This window comes from Sapajus apella, unplaced genomic scaffold, assembly GCF_009761245.1.
Source record: "Sapajus apella isolate SASKATOON/1434 unplaced genomic scaffold, GSC_monkey_1.0 scaffold8, whole genome shotgun sequence".
NCBI lineage: Eukaryota > Metazoa > Chordata > Mammalia > Primates > Cebidae > Sapajus > Sapajus apella.
The window spans coordinates 29,287,561-29,300,382 of record NW_022436948.1 but is presented as its reverse complement, the minus strand read 5'-3'; the positions used below and the strand labels follow the sequence as shown (position 1 = coordinate 29,300,382).

The following is a 12,822-nucleotide window of genomic DNA, read 5'->3' as shown; positions in this document are numbered from 1 at the left end:
TTTGAATCCAGCCTGGGCAACACAGTGAGACCCTATTTCAAAAAAAGAAAAGAAAAGAAATAAAGAAAAATAAAATGGACAAAAGAAGAAAGTGACAATCTCTTCAAAATAAAGGGAACTTATATTATTCAACAAATGTAACAGGGCAATTGGCTATTTATAACTTTGAATGTAAAAGGGGATGTTATACCTTAACATCAAAATAAATTATAAGTGGATAAAATGTTTAATTAAAAAATACAAGTAATTTTATTCATTAACTCAAGGGTAGGAGAAGTCTTTGAAATTAAGACTTAACACCTAGAAACAAAGCAAAACTAAACAGAAAGGATACATTTGGTTATGTAGAATTCAAAATTATCTAGAAGACAGAATTACTTATTTGAATTTATATGAGGTCAAAAGACAAATGACAAACTGAAGAAATACTAAACATACATGATGTACAAAAGATTTAATTCCTTACTTTGTGAAGAGTTCCTTCAGAATATAAAGATGTACTACTCAATTGAAAAATAAGACAGGACATAGACAATAGAAAATAAAATAAAAATAACCAACAAACATGAAAATAAATTCTATCTTAATCACATTTAAATAAACATAAATCAGAATAACAACATGTCATTTCTACCTATCTGTGATCAGTTGAATTGTGGCCCCCCTCCAAAAGAGGTATGCTGGAGCTCTAAACTCCTGTACCTCAGAATGTGACCGTATTTGGAAATAAAGTTGTTGGATATATAATCTGATAATGTGACGTCACATGGGAATAGAGTAGTCTCTTAATACAATATTACTGGTATCCTTATAAGAAAAGGGCCATATAAAGACACAGAAACACAAGGAAAATGCTATGTGATGACCAAGGCAGCGATTGGAGTTATGTGGCTACAAGTCAACGAACGTCAAAGATTGACAGCAAACCAGCAGAACCTACAAAGAGACAATGAAGGATTATCCTGCATATTTTAGAGGGAACATACCCAACTCATATTTTGATATGAGTTCTTCTAATCTCTAAAACTTCTAATCTCTAAAACTGTGAGACTTCTAATCTCTAAAACTGTGAGACAATAACATTTTGTTGTTTTCAAGCCATGCAATTTGTGATATTTGTTATGGCAGCCCTAGGAAACTTTATACTATCTTACTGGAAAAATATTTAAATAATGATAAGCAGTGCTAGTAAATGTGTCTGTTGCTCATGATAGGCCTGTTTGTGGAGTACATTTTGAAAGAGTGATATTGATTAAATTGCAGCGCACATAGACTTGCATTTACAGCCATGATTATAATGAATGGAATTACATTTTTTCTACAGGGAGATGGAAAAATTAAATGAAATAATAGTTTCAGACTTTGAAACTATGCAGAGGAACACTGATCTCTGAGAGAAGGAGTTAAACCAGGTAAAGTCTATAGTCATCCTGCATTTCTATTGAGAGACCACATGCAAGAACACAGTGTAGAGTCCCAAATAGAGCATATGGCCTTGCCTTATAGAGAAGATACATATCAGAGTTGAAGAGTTTGGGAAGGAGGCTGAAGTTGCAGCAAAGGGCACTGAAAAGGTAAGCGCTATGCAGAACACCAGAAATCCCGAAGATATTGGGATACCTTTACTTCACACCATACACAAAAATTAACTTGAAATTGTCATAAATCTAAATGTAAGACCTCAAAGCTCAAACTACAAATTTGTGGGAAACAGGATGGGAGAAGATATTTGTGATCCTCCTGTAGGCAAAGATTCCCTACATATGAAATAGAAAGCATGAATCATGAAAAAGTTGATAAACAGAATGTCAATAACATTAAAAATTTCTATTCTTACATGTCATCAAGAATTGAAAAGTCAAATCACAAACCGAGAAAATATACCTATAGTACATATATTTAACAGAAGACTTGTATCTAGAGTTTATGAGCAAATCTTAAAACTAAATAATAATATAACAGAAAATACCTAGTTAAAATTTGGTCATAAGATTGTAATAGATATTTCATAAAAGAAAATGTACTAATAGCCAATAAACATGGTAAGATAACACTGGGGACAAACAAAATCACTACACATCCACTACAATGGCTAAAATTTAAAAATTGATTCACTAAGTGTTGGCATAGATATGGAAAAACTGGAATTCTCATACATCACCAGCAATAATATAAAATGGTACATTAACTTTGGAAACAGAGTGTGACAGTTTCTTATGTTGTTAAACATATCCTTACCATATGACTTAGCAATTCCACTTGGTATTTAACCAAGTAAAGTAAAACCATATAAAAAATTATACAAGGATGTATGTAGCAGATTTTCTTGCAATAGCCCCAAACTAGAAACAACCATAGATCCATTAACAATTGAGTCAATAAATAGTTTTACTGTACAGTTGTGCATAGGAAGTATTAAAATGTGTCACATGGTAGCTTACACATGAGTGATTTGGGCATCTGTGTTCATAATAGCTTCCAAACAGAAGCAATCAAAATTCAGCAGGTAAATGGAGATGCAAATTATGGTATATCCATGTAGCTGAATTCTACTGCAATAGAAAGAAATCGTTGATAAATGCAATAACATAATGATGAGCTAAGAAAAAGAACCCAGGCACAGAGGAACTTCTATTCTATGATTAAATGTATAGGAAATTCTAGAAAAGAAATATCTAATACACAGTGAAAGAAAACAGGGAAGCGATACCTGGGGTGCAAGGAGGTGATTGACTGGGAAGGGACACAAAGGAAGTTTTTACAATGATGCAAACATTCTACATCTTAACTGTGATAGTGGTTACACGGATATAGATCTATCTCTCTCTATATAGACATCTCCTTGTATAAATACTTATGTATATAAATATATCTCTGTCAAACTCATTAGATTGTACAGCTGAAATGGACGAATTTTATTTTCTATAAATTATACTTTAAGAAAGTTATTTTGAAAAATAAAATTTCCTATACCTGTGAACTATGAAGAAGGACACCAGAAATTCTAAGTATTCTAGTGCTAGGAATTTATAGATATTCTTATGAAAGTACACATTTTAATTGCTCATGGTAGGACCCTTTCCCAAAAAATAACTGGAAATGACCTAATCAACGATTTAAAATGGCTCTGTCAAACAGTGGAGTCATAACCAAAAAATGAAATTCATTGTATTGTTGTATTTCTAAAATGTGTTTCTAAACCATGTTGTTAAGTAAAATTGATCTAGGTTTCTAGCACCTATTAATTAATTACACATTAATGCTACTTTGATTGGATAGCCTAAACAATATGTGCTAATAGCATAAGCATTTTATGTCCACTTTAATTTAAAGTTATTATTGGCTTTACTATATTTTCTTATTTCTATTGTATTTTTGTATTTGAACCATTGGTTATTTAGAAGTTGTGCTTCCTAATTTCCAAACATTTGGTGATTTTCTAATTACCTTTTTGGTATGATTTCTAGTATAATTATACTGTGGCTGGACAAAATAGTCTGTATGATTTTAAACCTTTGAAATATATTGCTACTTGCTTTATTGTCTAGAATATATTCTGTTTTGATGAATATTCCATGTCTATGTGTAAAATGTGTGTTCTACCATTTCTGGGTGTAGTATTTTGGAACTATCATTTAGATGTAGTTTAAAGCTTCTGTATTTTAACTTTATCTGTCATTGAGAGTTGTCTGTTAAAACATCCATCTATGAGTATGGATTTTCCTAATTGATATGTGTGTGTATGTGTGTTCTCTGTTTCTCGACAAATACATATTTAAGATTAGAATTATTTTATTGTCATGAAATATTCCTTTTTATGTTTAATAATACATTTTGTTTTAGAGACTACTTTGTCCCAGGGTCAGAACTACAGAGCAAAATTTGAGGAGATGCTTACTCTCTGATTCTGAGTCTGCAGTTGTAGGAAGCTGAGAATAAGCTCCCCCTTAAATTTTGCATCCTACACGCCTCATCCTATAAGAGGCATTCACTCTCATGGTATTTGCGCTTGCCTTCCTTGCCCTTGCTCCAGCCCTGCTTTGTCTCATATTAAGACAGTAACTCCAGCTTTCTTTTGTTTGTATACGCTTAGTATATTTTCCCTATCCTTTATCTCTTGACCCATTCATGTCCTTATATTTAACATTTTTATTGTATGGAAGCTAAATGTTGTGTACACATAGACATAGAACGTGGAATAATACACTGGAAACTGGAAAGGGCGAGAGGGTAGGGGGTGTGAGGGATGAGAAATCACTTAATGAGTACAATGTACATTATTGAATGATGGTTACACTAAAAGCCTAGACTTTACCACTAGGCAATATATCCATGTAACAAAATTACACTTGTACCCCTTATATTTATACAGATTCATTTTTTTAATAGTGTCTCTTGTAAATAGTATATAGTTGGGCTTATGTTTTAATACAGTTGGATAATATGTCTTTTATTTGAGGTCTTTAGTCAATTTACATTAACTATAGCTATGGTTATAATGAATGCATGGATTTAAGTCTACCATCTTGCTTAATTTAAAAAGTCTCATTTTTTTTTTTTTTGCTGCTTTCCTGCTTTCCGATGGATCACTTAGTAATTTTTATTCCATCTTATGTCTTTTTTCAGTTAATATTTTTATTTTTTTCTTTTATATAGTGATTATCTTAGTGATTTTAACATATATCTGTGACTTATTACATTTAGTCCTTTTATCATGTCTTGAAGAATGCAAAACTCTCATTGCACTTTTACTTGATTTACCACTCCCTTCCTTGGATATTTATTGTCATATATTGTACATGTACTGTTATATACTCTAGAAGTAATAGTTATTACTATTGTTTTAAAGACATCAATATTTTTTAAATTTCCTTGCATATTTAACTGTTTTAGTGCTCTTTCTTTCATGTTTTCATTTTTGACCATTTACCATATGGTTTGAAAAATTCCATTAATATATTTTGTAGTGTTGGTTTGTCAGATGCAAACTTTTTTGAGGAGGGTTGAAAAATATTTTTATATCTTCTTTATTTTTGAAAAATATTTTCAGGATTTAGGTTGGCAGTTTTAATTTCTTCCCTCTTTTTCTTTTTTCACTTTAAAGATGCCATTCCATTGCCTTTGTCTTATAAAATTATCCATAAATCTCATTCTTGCTTTTTGAAGAAGATGTGTCTTTTTTCTATGCCTGGTTTAAAAATCTGTCTCCTCTCTCTCTTTTTTTTTTTTTTTTTTGAGACCTTTAAATATGTTTTGTCAAATATGGTTAATTTGTATCTGTCTTTCTTGAGGTTGACTGAACTTCTTGGACCTCTGGCTGTTACCTTCATTAGATTTGGAAAAATCCTTATCCATAGCACTTCAAATATTGTCTCTGTCCCTTTTTTCTTTTTCTGAGATTTTATTTCCACATGTATCTGCCCATGTATATTAATTTTTGCCATATATTCATTAATACTTAGTTATTTTCTTTCCACTTCTTTTCTGTTTTCAAGTTGATTTTTTCTGTCTCTACGTCCACTAATAATTTCTTTTTTGTGTCCAGTCAGCTACTTAACACATTATAGAATTTTTAAATCATATATTTTATATTTTTCAGTTATAGAATGTTTCATTTGATTTTTATATTTATTCTAATTATATGTTGAAATTCTGTCTTTCATTCTGCTCTTTGTTTATTTGCTTTTATTTAAATTTATTTGTTAATTATTTTAAAGTTTTTATCTGCTTATTCTAGTGATATCCATGGCTGGGGAGAGGGGAAGTATCCTTATATCATCTGATTGTTTTTTCATTTTCTTTTGTCATATTTTCCAGTATCTTCATATATCTCATATCTATACATTTTAGAACCGTAGAGAGAGAGGTTGATGTTATTTTCCTCCCAGACAAGATTTGCCCTTTTCTCTTATGCAGATACACTGAGAATGAATCAACTCAGTACAAGTGGGAATTTAGCCACATAGGTGTTGGATTCCACCGCAAGTTGAAAGTTAGTCCTTCTCTAAAGTACAGACATGTCCTGTTTTGTTGCAGACCTCTCCCTTGAGAGGGACTTTATCTCTTAAGAATGTGAGAAACAGGAATTTCTGCTCTGCTCTGCGCCACGTTAGCACTCACGTTTGGGGCTCCTTTAGATTACACTGCCGTTGACCACCCAAAGCTCTCAGGGTTTTTGTTTCTTCTAGAGGAGTTATTTCCTTAAGTCGAGCTTAATCTTTACTGTGTACACAGATTTGGCACATGCTGCCATGAAGAAAACCATTGGTCTCATCTTTCCTAAGAGATATTCCATCTCTGGAAACAGTTCATTTAGTCCTCTTTGCATCCTCCCTACTTGGATGTCTTACAAACTTGACTTTGGGATGTAAGCAGTTTTTTCCTATTTGTTGAAGTGTGGGTCGCACCCTACCTAACTTGTACCCTGCCTTCTTTATTACACTCAGAGGTTAAAATAGACAAATACTTTCATGAGTTTGTTACCTTTTATTGGTCCTGGCTGATATAAATATTGATGAAAAGGATTTTAAGATCATATTTATACTTTTGGAAAATGAGAGCCATAATTAATTAATAATATCTGCCATGAGATTGGATACAAAATTATGGGAATCATACTATTCCTGCATCTGTCGAATTACACTATTTATTTCTATGTACAAAAATCTTTGGTAGGTGGTAGATGTGCTCAAGACACAGGGAAGAAAAAGAATTAAACAGGGAAGTACAATATAGATTCTGAATTGGGGCATCATGGAAGAAGGGGCTTTGTCATCTTGTTCTTTGTTATATATTCACTTCTACAACAGTGCTAAGTAAATTGTGGATGCTTAAATATATTAACTGAATGCATGAATGAAAAGAGTGAATAAAGGGTATATATGACAGTATGTAGATAAAATTCTTCAGTAAGTCTTGGGGATCTAGCTTCTTAAGGTAGATCAAAGACCATATCTAGGACCTTTTAATATTTCCACAGCATCCCACAGAGATATATATTTCTGAATATGTATCATGGAAATTATATGTTGTTGAATGAGTGATTGAGTAAATGTATATTAGGGCAGCTAATTATAAATATTTCTACTATTGCTAAAATGACTGGATTTATCCATTCATTCCAAGAGCTTATGCTGATTGCTTATATTGTATCAAATACTGTAACTAAGGGCAATTTTTACTCAAACTAATAACAACATGTAAATTTATACAAACAATAAGATTATATCTTTAAAAGTTTTTCAGTAAAAGCTGCATAAACAGCATATTCAATCTAATTAAATAATTTTACAATCTTTCTTCTTGTTTAATTGCTATTTGTGTCTTCTGACGTGCTGCTAGTCATTCAAAGGTCACACTGCCTTGAAGGTGAAGATCAAGACAAATGATTAGACTCGTAAAAGACAAATCATTTCTTTCTGGACATGTGATTATTAATAATTAGTATTTAAACATGTATTATTTAAGTTCCCTTTAAGTTATAGAAGTCTATGATTTGCTAAACAGTTTATGTAAATGATGACTAAAACATAAAATAATAGTTGCCATTTTTAAAATTCCATAATAACTGATTTATATGTATTATAAACTTTTTTTCTAAAAGCAGAGTTTGGAGGTGGATTCATAACTTTCTACCAACAGAAAGTTAAGATTTAGAGAGTTAGCTAGGGAAGAATTTAAAACTATATTGTCTTGTTAAAAAAAAAATCTATGTTCTTGTCTTAGTCAGCTTGGGCCTCCATAATAAAATACAATGGACTGTCGGTTTCAAAAACAGAAACTTAATTTCTCACAATTTTAGTGGCTGGTAGGTTAAAGATCAAGGTGCTGGCCAAATGAGTTTTTGTGAGGATTCTCTTCCTGGCTTACAAACTGCTGCTTTCGTTGTCATTTATTACTTGTTCAGTGGGAGAGGGAGAGAGAGCAAAGTGTGTGTGTGTGTGTGTGTGTGTGTGTGTGTGTGTGTGTGTGTAGAGAGAGAGATCTTACACTTTTTATAAGGTCACAGTCTTGTGGTATTAGTACCTCATTCTTATGATCTCATCTAACCTTAATTACCTCCTAGAGCCTTTATCTCCAGATACAGTCACATTTCACATCGAGGGTTAGGAAAGGCTTCACCATATAAATTATGAGGGACTCAAGTCAGTCCATAGCAATTCTTAAGCACTATAATATACTCTTTTGTATTTAATTGGTTATAATTTTTGAGAAAATATAAAATTATTTAATACGTTGAGTTACTTTTCAGTTGCCTTCTGGGTGTGATTTACATTGTGACTTTTATAATACTAACTCCCTGAATAACTCTCTGACATACAATATCTGCTGAATTAAGGAGTGAATCTCATCCCTAAAAAGAACAAGTTTATGATAATACAGATATGTGTTCTTGTATGATCTTCATTTTTTTGTCTCCAAAGTATAAATTATGCACTATTTCCAATGAAAATGATACCCTGTAAGTTTTCTTTCTAGCAACTCTAGAATTCAGAGAATAGCCTAAACTCAGCTTTGATTTCCTAGACTTAATTATGTCTTAGATATGGTACTTTAGTCGTCTAATTCTCTTTGCATCTTCATTGTTCCTCAGTCCACCAAAACAATATTTAGCCTCAGCAAAATCATTATATTTTGGATATGGCTTTAGAATATATAAATAATACTATTCCAATGGCTAAAAATTATTTTGCAAAGCTGGACTAGTAAGGAATGACAGAGGGTTATAGAAGATGGAAACGTATCAGCTTTCAGGTGGTTTTCTATTTTTAAAAAAGAAAGCCTTAATAAAAATAGTATTTTGAAAGAACTTACTTAGTTTTTCTTAACACAAAGGTATGGTCTTAAATTTTTGCCTGATATGATGAAATTCAATAAAGTCACAAAGTAAGAGTTTTCTAGACTCAACTCTATACAGGTGGAAGACAAAGGAAAGAAGGGAAATTATGTCAAGATGTTCACAATCTTTTTGTCCTAATCAAACATTTGATCCAATTCAAATAAGCATATTTTTTTTTACAATAACATCTGACATTTTGGTAATAGGTGTTGATGTTCTTGGCTAAATTTAGAGCAAATTAGCTGTACTATGTACATCAGTATTTTTTTTTTTTTTGATTCAAATTCGGTGGAAACCCATTAACTTGAAACAGAATATAATCTATTGCCTAACAGAGCAGAAATAATTCTGGGTGAGCTATTAGAAAAGAGCTCCAGGGCCCTATGACATTGATTACATGATTCTTACACGTAAACATTGATAACATGACAACAATAACTTCTCTTTAGCAGATATGGCCCTGGAGATTCCTTTCTTTCTTTGAAAATGTTGTGATTTCATTCCTTCCTCCCTCCTTCCTCTGTCTTCCTTTCTTCCAAAAATAGTTGTTGTACAACTACAATTCCCTAGGCACTGTGAGTACAGTAAGGAAACAGAACAGGATTCCTAAGCTCAGTAAGCTTATAGTCCAGTCAGAAGAGCCCAGACCTTTAACAACTAGTTGCTGAAATAATGATATAATTTTAAGCATGATAACTGCTTCAAAGAAAATATTTACATTGGTGGGAAGGGGGCTTTTGTGTATCATCTTATGTTTTAATGTAGACACCTTTATTCTCATGTATTAAAGGGAAGTACTTCCATCTTTTCTCCCTGTCTCTTTTTTTTTTTTTTTTTCTGTAGAGAGCGATTTAATTGGTAATGGGCCAACATTTTAATAAGGCTAATAATACTTATAATGCAGTCTACAGCTAATGTTAACCTTTCAAATATATTTTTATTAAAATTAGTTTTCTCTTTCCCTAAAAATATTATTTTGCAAGATTCTAGGGAATAGGCATAAGCTTATTTCAGTGCCATCTACTTTACGAATTTCAAATGTTAGCAATGAGTTGTTTTATTCATGAAGATGATGAGCTCAGAGGACTAGATGAAATATACAGTGCCCTAGATTTCTCCTTTTTTTAATGTGATTTTTTCCCCTAAATTTTAGGCCAGCTAAAAACACTTTCTTTGTATAGATTATTGTAAAAAATTTAAACACTGCAGTATGTTAAGCTAGAAAATATCTCTCTTCAGACAATCCAACTTCCCCATGTGGTGTTTTCTTGACATTTTTTTCCTGCATAAACATATATAATATAGCTATACATTTTTATTCACAGAAATTTGTTAATATCATATATTTTGTTGTATAATTTGCTCACTTCCCTTAGCAATATATCATGGATATCGTTCCTTATAGTTGTACATAATCCTGTTTCAGTCTAATGCCTATTAATAATAATAATCTAATAATTTCCCATGATACTAATGTACTGTAATTTACTTAAACAATATCTCTTGTTGGTTACTAGGATTATTTCCAGCTTCTTAGTGTTATTCTTATGCAATAAAATCCTTCTATGTCTGTCGTTCCTTTTTCTGCAATTATTTCTGTGTATCACTTATTAGCACATGGAACAGAGAAACTGTTTTGCACTCAGGACACTATAAGAGCATATTCCACTCCTAAATTATTCTAATTACTCTATGGCTTGCTTCTGGGCCTGCTCACCCATTTTCAATCTCTGCTGTCCTTGAAGATCACTTTTCTCGATTGCTGGTTCAGAAAATTGGTGTACCCTCTACTGTGGACACTACCTTCTTTTCCTGTTGAATTACTGATTTCTTAACTCAATTTTGTTTTCATGCCCTTCTTATGTTTTATACATACAAAATTATAAATGTATAAATAAGAAAAAGAATAAAAATATATATAATATGTATTTAAGTTGTGAAGCAAAATAATAAAATGAATGCCAGTGAATCCCTCCTCCCATATTGAGAAGTCTGTCAACACAATTCTGAATACCATTGAGTCTACAAATGTGTTTCTTTCCTGTCTTTTTCTATTCCTGCCTCCCTCTCAGGGGTGAATTTTATGTTTACCATTTTCTTTTCTTATTAAAAAAGGTTTATCACATATGATGCATACGTAAACAATTCATTAGTTATTTTTAGTTTTGAGCTGTCTAAAACACCCCACAGTGGCTTCATACAGTTTTGCTCAGAAAAACAGAATGCCTATGAGTGATATAGACCAAGGGACCTACTACAGGGACTAGAATTTAGGCAGGTATGGAACTAATTAGGCCGTGTATGTAGTCTTTGTTAGTTTTTGCCTTTCTCAGCTCAAAGCCAGCTGTCCCTGAATCTGGAGATAAAGCTGGAGTAAAGTGGGAGAGACTGAGGAGAAACCGGAGACACAGCTGTCTCTCATGATCTCCAATCTTGATTATGTAGGTGCCTTGACAGAGAAGATTGTTCTTTTCACCACAGAGCTGAGCCACACCTGGCCAGAATCAGAGAAGCTGAAGGACGAGATCTGGAGAGATTTTGGGGAAGCTGTGGGGCTGGCTGCTGTCCTCTGCCATGATCAATGACAGCGTGTGTGAGCTACAACTGCACATGAATGTTACCGACCTTTTGAGTCAAACTTTTAAGTTTCACCTTCTAGGCAGGAGAATAGCTTGAGCCTAGGAGTTTGAGACCTGCCTGGGCAATATAGCAAGACCCCATTCTCCATAAAAAGGAAAAAAACAAAAAGACAAAAACAAAACAAACAAACAAAAAATTTCACCTTCTAAATCGTAGACAAATTTATTTTGTAGAAATGTTAATTCGAAATCACACTGAGAAAGCACTTCTGGGCCATGTAATTCCAAATTAGTTACATTGACAAAGTGGCAAGGTATCCACTCTGTATAGATTTCTGTGAGTTTTTCTTTCAATATTTACATTGCCAGTTGTTTTTTGTAGCCATATGTCTTTGATTTTCATTGGTCTATTGTAGTCTATTATGTGAAAAATCTAAAATGTATTTATCCATTCTCTTGTTTATGGACATTTCAATTGCTTTTAGTGTTTTGCTATTATGAAGAATGCTACTGTGGATATTCTTCAATATTTCCCCTGATGTGATTGTGCAAGCATTTCTCTATGGCTTAGAAATAGGAGAACTGATGTCCAACTTTACAAAATAGTGCCAAATTGTTTTCCAGAGTTCTTTTTTACCAAATTTATACTTTCACTAATGGCATATAGACTTTTTATTGATACATAATAATTGTAAATGTTTATGGGGCACATATGATATTTTGAGGCATGCAATGCGTAATGATCATGCCAGGGTTTCTTGGATATCCATCACCTCAACAGTTTATCATTTCTTATGCTGGAAACATTTGATATCTTCCCCTCTAGCTATTTTGAAATATACAATGGATTACTATTAATTGTAGTCAATCAATTGTGCTATCAAACACTAGAATTTATTTCTTTTATCTAACTGTATGTTTGTACCCATTAACCAACCTCTTTTCATCCTCACTCCCTTCCCAACCTCTAATAACCATCATTCTACTGTCTACCTCCATAAGATCAACTATTTTAGCTCCCACAGATGAGTATAAACAGTGACGTATCTTTCTTTGCCTGGTTTATTTCACTTAACATAATGACCTCCAGTTCACTGATGTTGCTGCAAATAGGATTTTTTTTTCCCATTTATTTATTTTATTGCATTTTAGGTTTTGGGGTACATGTGAAGAACATGCAAAATTGTTGCATAGGAACACACGTGGCAGTGTGATTTGCTGCCTTCCTCCCATCACCTACATCTGGCATTTCTCCCCTTGCTATCTCTCCCCAGCTCCCCACCCCCCACCGTCCCTCCCCTATTTTCCCCCAACTGACCCCAGTGTGTAGTGCTCCCCTCCCTGTGTCCATGTGTTCTTATTGTTCAACACCCGCCTATGAGTGAGAACATGCGGTGTTTGATC

At 32.8% G+C, this 12,822-nt stretch overlaps 1 long non-coding RNA gene across 4 annotated transcripts in view; it reads left to right on the top strand.

Moving 5' to 3' along the window:
• LOC116550964 overlaps nucleotides 1–12,822 on the top strand; it is a 198,327-nt gene that overhangs the window by 2,952 nt on the left and 182,553 nt on the right. For all 4 annotated transcript variants that reach the window (XR_004268642.1, XR_004268639.1, XR_004268641.1 and 1 more), the window contains exon 2: nucleotides 1,325–1,412. This is a non-coding gene — a long non-coding RNA (uncharacterized LOC116550964). The remainder of the gene's footprint in view (nucleotides 1–1,324; nucleotides 1,413–12,822) is intronic.